General features: G+C 42.2%; 1 pseudogene; it reads left to right on the forward strand.

The window, feature by feature from the left end:
- The first annotated feature begins 5,786 nt into the window (after positions 1-5,786).
- Positions 5,787-5,899, forward strand: LOC123925335 (annotated as a pseudogene).
- The last annotated feature ends 1,237 nt before the right edge of the window (positions 5,900-7,136 follow it).

The following is a 7,136-nucleotide window of genomic DNA, read 5'->3' on the forward strand; positions in this document are numbered from 1 at the left end:
TTGCTTTTTTCTGAAACCTCAGTAAAATGATGGTAAGCAAATCTTTTAAAGGGAAGAAACAATAGCAATTTAAAAATCCTGAAAGCTGAAAAGTAAGAAATGTGCCCAATGACACAGCAGACAGGGGAAAACTGAATCCTAAGTCAGCAGTGGGGAAATTCAAGAAGCTAACCTGAATTTCCGAAAGGCTCAGGAATTGACAGAACCAGAGACCTCAGGCAGTTAGTGGGGTCCTACAAAACCATAAAGAGAGGTTCCAACTCTCTTTAGAAAGTGATGAGACTCCCAGATCCACCTCTCTCTCTGCACAGTCAGGCCAGTACCCCTTTCCCCACCGCAGAGAGATTGGATCAGGATCTGTAGATTGAAGGACATGAAGCAGAGATGAGGACTGGTGCTGCACTGAAAACAGAAGGATTAACTGGATAATAGATGGAGATCCAGAGCTCTTTCCCTGCTGTGCTCCTTCAGTGCCTACAGCTGGAATAATGTCTCTGGGCATAAGCCCTCAAGAGTCCTCTATGGGAAGTTTGGTCTCCCCAAGAGGCAAAACAAAGGCACTGATTTGGGGGATCTCCAAGCAAACAGCCCAGTCAGAATGCATAGTGGAGCCTCTGGTCAATAAGCCCCTAGGGTTCAGAACTTCCACTCAGCTTTTCAGCCCCCATTCTTAAATAGGAGCAAATAGTCAAGGTTTCCCAGACATTGAGGAGAGCCTCTTACATGAAATACGGAGACCAAAATGAACAGAAGAATGCAACCCAGAGAAAAGGGAGACCATGCAGGTTGAAGAAAACATTCAATACCCTCTGATTAATATCCTCAGAGCTAAGTTATGTAAGCATCAAATAAGTATATGACATTAGAAGAAGGAACATCCAGGAACAAATAAGACCTCTTGGAAATTAGAAATAAGATAGTAAAATTTAAAATCCAGTAAAAGGGCTAGGAAATTAAGAAGAACAAATCTCTGAAATTAGAGCAAAAAAGAAAGAAAGAAATGGAAGATAAGAAAAAAAGAGGAATCCAGAACAGAAGATCTAACACATGAAAACAGGATTTCCAAAAAGAAAAACAGAGAAACCAGGGAAATATTTTTGAATTATGTCATTAAAGACATAAGCAGCAGAGGAGCCTGTGTTTCTGGAATGAAAGGGCCACCAAATGCCTACACAAGGATTGAAAATAGACCCATACCAAGACACACCAGTGTGAAATCTCAAGGAGAACAATGAAAAGATGCCACAAGCTTCCAAAGAAGAGGAGAAAATAGCTCCTATGTAGAGGATGATGAATCAGAATGGTTTCAGGCTTCTTGATAGCAACCCTGGTGGCCAGATGGCAACAGCCTTCAAAATTCTCCAAGAAACTTGTGATTTCTCTCTGTTGAAAAAAAAAAAAATTCTCCAAGAAAATGATTTCCAGTTTAGAATTCTATACCCAGTCCAAACTATCAAGTGTCAGGAGAGATTAAAAATGTTTTAAACATACAAATTCTCAAGAATTTATCTCCCATGTCCCTACCTCAGAAAGTCCCCGGTACATATGTCAAAATGGGAAGCAAGTAAGGAAAGAGGACATCAGAACTCACCCAGGAGGAAAGCACCCTGGGATGACTGTAAAGGGAGATTCCCAAGATGAGAGCTCTGCCTCGGGTCCAGGTTGCAGTGCATAGAAGGCATGGGGAGAGATTTGGGGGGGAATTGATGAAATTATTAGAGTACCTAAAGATTCTGGATGTCTTGGGTGCCTGGGTGGCTCAGTCGGTTAAGTGTCTGCCTTCAGCTCAGGTCATGATCCTGCATCCCTGGGATGGAGCCCCAGTGTTGGTCTTCCTGCTCAGTGGAGAACCTGCTACTTCCTGTCTCTGTCTGCCCCTCCCCCTGCGTCTGCTCAGTCTCTCTTTCTCTCTCTCTCTCTCTGTCTCTCTGTGTGTGTGTGTGTGTGTGTCAAATAAATAAAAAAAAATCTTTTTTTTAGAAGAAAAGATTCTGGATATCTTGAGCAGACATTGGCGGATAGCAAATATAAATGTGTAAAAAATGAAGCAAACAAAATATAAGAGAGTTATTAGCTCCAAGGACAATAAAAAGGTGTGCAGGAAAGGGAGTTATCGTGATTTACTGCTGTTCAGTTGTGAGTAGTGTTTTATAGTCCCCATAACACAAACACCGACAGATGAAGACATCACGGAACTGGAAGAACGAAGAACGGATAATGGGGAAGGATGAAGAACGAAGAACGGATAATGGGGAAGGATGAACATGTATGGTGGGAACAGGAGGAGGAAAGACACCAAATCCTATCTTCTATCCTGGAGACAAACCAGATAGTGGTTAACATTGGAAGAGCAAGGAATAGCATTTCAAGCTTGTTAATTTGGAGACCTGGAGATAAATACCATAAGAAAGAGGCTTCAGGGTGGGAAATGGTAAGGACGGGTAGGGGATTGTTGTTTTTCACAACAAGCCTTATAGAACTATTTAACATTGTGGATTATGTGCACGTGTAACTAACTCTGGGGACAAAGAGAACATTTAAAAAGCACCTATTAATATTTTCTTTAGGAAAAACAAAGTCTATCTCCTTTCCTCTCTGGATTCTAATTTCCACAGCTCTGCTTGCTAGAGATCTTCACTGTTCCTTGTGAGCTCCTCCAAAAATATTCTACAGCTGTACACTTATGCTTGCTTCATAACCTGCAGTCCTGATTGAATCTTGTGATCTACCATGCTCTTGATCAGAGACCTTCATTTTTTGAGGCTTCCAATATAGAAAAAGGAAAAGTTGCAACCGTGGGATTTAAAACTGTGGAAGAGCTATACGTGTTTACATTAATAAAGGAATACCTTTATCATTTACCAAAGTGATGTCAGAATTTTAAATTTCAGGGATTATGTGAGGCCAGTGGGAGGCCCAGGCCCAGGTGCCTCCCTGCACCACCCCTCTATCTCCCTTACCCCCATTCCTGCCATTCTGTGCTCAGCCTTACCCAGGGATCCTTTTCTAATTTTGCCATCTTCCCTCGCCCTGCCTGTTATTGTGCTATTTCCTTCCCTTCTCCAGAATGTGTATTATTCTGCCTTTGCCTTCACAGAGCTTCATTCGGTTCCGAGCAATTCCTCTGGCACTTCCTCACCCTGCTTTCACCTGTCCTTTGAATCAATACGCTCCCCATCCTAACAACCCTCATTAATTAATTAAAATGCCCTCCTCCGTCTGTTTTCCATTTTGGTACCACATTCACATTTAATGAGCATGCTTGCCATTCCATTATTCAGGTCACTGATGAAATGTTACATCACCAGCCCCAATCTCTGTGGATACCACATTTGTTATGTCCTCCCAGGTTAATAATAATCCACTGTGCTCGTTCTCTAGGCATGCAGCCACTCATAATTATGTGGTTTAGAATTTAAATTTTAGACCAGTGGTTTGAAAACCTGCCTGTGGGTTAGAGACGCTGAAGGAGAGTTTTAAAATACGGATCCTGGATCTTATAGCAATCCTATCATACTAGGTTAAAACTTGGCCCAGTAAGTGAGCCTGGTCACCTTAGATACAGAATCTTCTTTGCTTCTTCAAAGAGAAGAAAAGTGAAATACTAGAGATGGTTTACAGGACCTTGTAATACAAAGAGGGGACAGGCTATCAGATTTTAAGTTCCAGTTTCCCCTTTTCTTGAATTCTAAAGGAAAAAAAATCTTTTTAAACTTGGTCATAGGTGTTGTGTTAGTTTCCTATTTCTGTTGCAAAAAACCAAACCAAAACAAAACAAAAAAAAACCTACCACAAATGTTGTGGCTTAAAACAATACCAACTGATTATCGTGCTGTTGTGGAAGCCAGAAGTCTGGCATGGGTCTCACTGGGCTAAAATTCAAGGTGTCAGCAGCGCTGTGTTGCATTCTGGCTCTATTTCTTGCCTTTTTCAGCTTCTAGAGGCCACCCACATTCCTTGGCTTGTGGCCCCATTTCCCCAGCAATGTGGAGAGTGACTCATGCTGTTACTTCTCTGGCTTTCTCTCTCTTACCTCCTTCTTTCCGTTTTTAAGGAAATCTGTGATTGCCATTGGCCCTGCCCAGATAATCCAGGATAATCTCCCTATCTCAAGGTCAGATGATCAGAAATCATTTGTTTTTGGGGTGCCTGGATGGCTCAATTGGTTGGGCATCTGACTCTTGACCTCAGCTCACTGTCATGAGTTCAAGCCCCTCCTTGGGCCCTATGCTGGTGTGGAGTCTACTTATTAAAAAAAAAAAAAGAATAGGGGTGCCTGGGTGGCTCAGTGATTTAAGCCTCTGCCTTCAGCTCAGGTCATGATCTCAGGGTCCTGGGATTGAGCCCCGCATCGGGCTCTCTGCTCAGCGGGGAGCCTGCTTCCCCCTCTCTCTCTCTGCCTGCCTCTCTGCCTACTTGTGATCTCTCTCTCTCTGTCAAATAAATAAATAAATTCTTTAAAAAAAAAAAAAAGAATAAGAAAAGAAAAAGAAATCATTTGTTTTGCATTTGTTTTCCCATGTAGCCTAACAAGGTCACAACTTCAGGGAGTAGGACACAGATATTATTATGGGTGGAGAATTTTACTCTGCTTACCACAGGAGCATATTCAGTTTTCACCTAATAACTTTTAGATAAGATATGAGTAGATATAAAATTCCTCAGCTAGAATTCTGCACAAAGCTCACAGTCCCCTGGGCACAGGGACACATCCTGCCTTCTACCCAAAGGCCTATTGCTGGAGCTCAGGGATCTGCTGTGACCTGGGCCTCCCATGTCAGACTGCAGGGCAACTGCCCACTCTTTGGCTCTGGAGACCACCTCATTAGGCCAGTAGCCCCCAGTATGGGATCACTGTGTTCAGTGTGAGCTGGAAATCTCTTTCCCATGGGTGCTGGGGGAGCGTGGGCCTAGAACAGAAGTTATACAATAATCCCTGGGTTAACCAATCCATTCTCCATCTCTGTGGCTGCGCAAGGGATTCTAAGCGTTAAGTTTCCATCGGGAAGTCCCTGGTGCCTTCCTGTGTTCCCCAATGAATCAGAAGCTCAAAGGTGGGGCCCAGGAATCTGTGTACTGTCAAGCTTAGAAACTACTGGTTTAGACCATATTTCTAGTTTAATGAATATATTATAAGGATTAAAACTGAAAGTGTGCTAAAATCAAGCTGAATTAGTAGCATCTATTACTTTTTTGGAAATGTCAGATTCTTATATATTATTAATATACATTACATATTTTATATATATTATATAGCATATATAATAATACGTTAATATATATTAATAACACATAAATGTTATTCTTATATCTTACTCTCTGATAGAAAAAGTTCAGATTGAAAGGATGCTATTTAAGAAAATCCAATGGATTGGGATGCCTGGGTGGCTCAGTTTGTTAAGCAGCTGCCTTCAGCTCAGATCGTGATCCCAAAGTCCTGGGATCAAGTCTCATAACTGTCTCCTGGTTCCTCAGAGAACCTGCATCTTCCTTCCACTCTCCCTGCTGCTCTCCCTGCTTGTACTCTCCCTCTCTGTTAAATGAATAAATAAAATCTTTTTTAAAAAAGAAAAAAAGTCCAACGGATTGAAACCAAATTTACAAATAATAATAATTAGGGAATAATCATTTATATTACAAAGTAATTCATTGTATTATTTCCTTTCAACAACAAATCCCTCTAGGTCTCTTAAAATATCAGTCAATGCACAAAAATTCAGTTTATATATTGCTTTTCAGGAGCAATCCTAATGAAGTTGGATTTTCAGTTTGAAAATTTTGAGGGGAGCTTTGCGCAGTGGCAGTATCGTAGCCAATGAGGTTTATCCGAGGCGCGATTATTGCTAATTGAAAATTTTGAGGGGAAGGAAAAACTAAGAAGTTGACTGGTCTTTAGACTCTGTTGCCCAGGTCTTCTTCTCAGTGGTGACCCAGGACCAAGTGTGCTATTGGCCACACCCTTGTCTGTGGTTGTTCCCACCTAGCCCCAACTTTAGACTCAGATTTGTACTCATCCTGGGATGAGTTCTGAGGTCACAGGAGTTTCAGAATCTCCTGCTCAGCACTGAGAACAAGCATCAGATAGCCCTGACCTTGGTCCTCACTTCTGGTAAATGGGATCTCAGGTTTCTTCCCCAAGTGCTGGCCTACAGCTTGGGCTTCTGTTTGGAGTGTCTGCCATCTTGGAGGTTTTTTTTTTGTTTGTTTGTTTGTTTGTTTGTTTTTAAGAGAAGGGGAGAGGCCAGGGGAGAGGGAGAGACAGAATCTTAGGCAATCTCCATGTCCAGCCCATAGCCTGACTCCAGGCTTGAGCTCGATCTCATGGTGCTGAGATTATGACCCAAGCTGAAATCAAAAGTCGGATGCTTGACTGACTGAGTCACACAGGCATGCCATTTCTTGGAGCTTTCTACTGCTCCTCTCAATGGCAGGCTCTCAGACATTTAAGTTGACCTTAGCCATGAGCAGAACCTGAGCAAGACAGGTTCTGAAGAGATAGGTTCACACCCACCAACCAGTGGCTCGAGAATGACTTGTTTTCCAGAACTAGGATCCTATGATGGCCTGGCCACTCTCACTCCCTTCACTGTGTACTCTCTTTAATGCCCATGACATTGTAGCACATTGCTGTGTACCCTGGCTTTCTTCATTTGGGCTCTAGACCCTGGGTCTATTTGTCGCCTTAAACTGGGCCCTGACCTGCTTGTTTGAAACTTTAATTCTCTCTTCATTTATGCATTTCTTCTGACTCAAGGATTAGATCCCATTCTATATATCACTGGCTGCTTATTGAGATCTTGCTCCAAACCAAGCAGACCTTTTGGATCCATCTTAATGGAACAAGATCTCCCCTGAGATGAGAGCTCCTTAGATCTCAACACCTGCCCAGAATAGCTTCAATACCTCTGGGTGTAGTGATTTGCTATGTTGTTGACCCTGCCTTGAGATAGGTCAACCTTCCATCTGGCCCTGTGGTATCATGTGGTTATCTGAGTTCCAATTCTTCTACATAATAGATGTAAAATCCTGAAGCTTGCTTAATTTGCTTGATCCTTAAGAGATTTGATAGGTTTCTTGCCATCTAAAAGAGCTGATCTACTTCATAAGGTAGTTGTGGAATAATGTATGTAGAATGC

Source organism: Meles meles, chromosome 14 (genome assembly GCF_922984935.1).
Source record: "Meles meles chromosome 14, mMelMel3.1 paternal haplotype, whole genome shotgun sequence".
Taxonomy (NCBI): Eukaryota; Metazoa; Chordata; class Mammalia; order Carnivora; family Mustelidae; genus Meles; species Meles meles.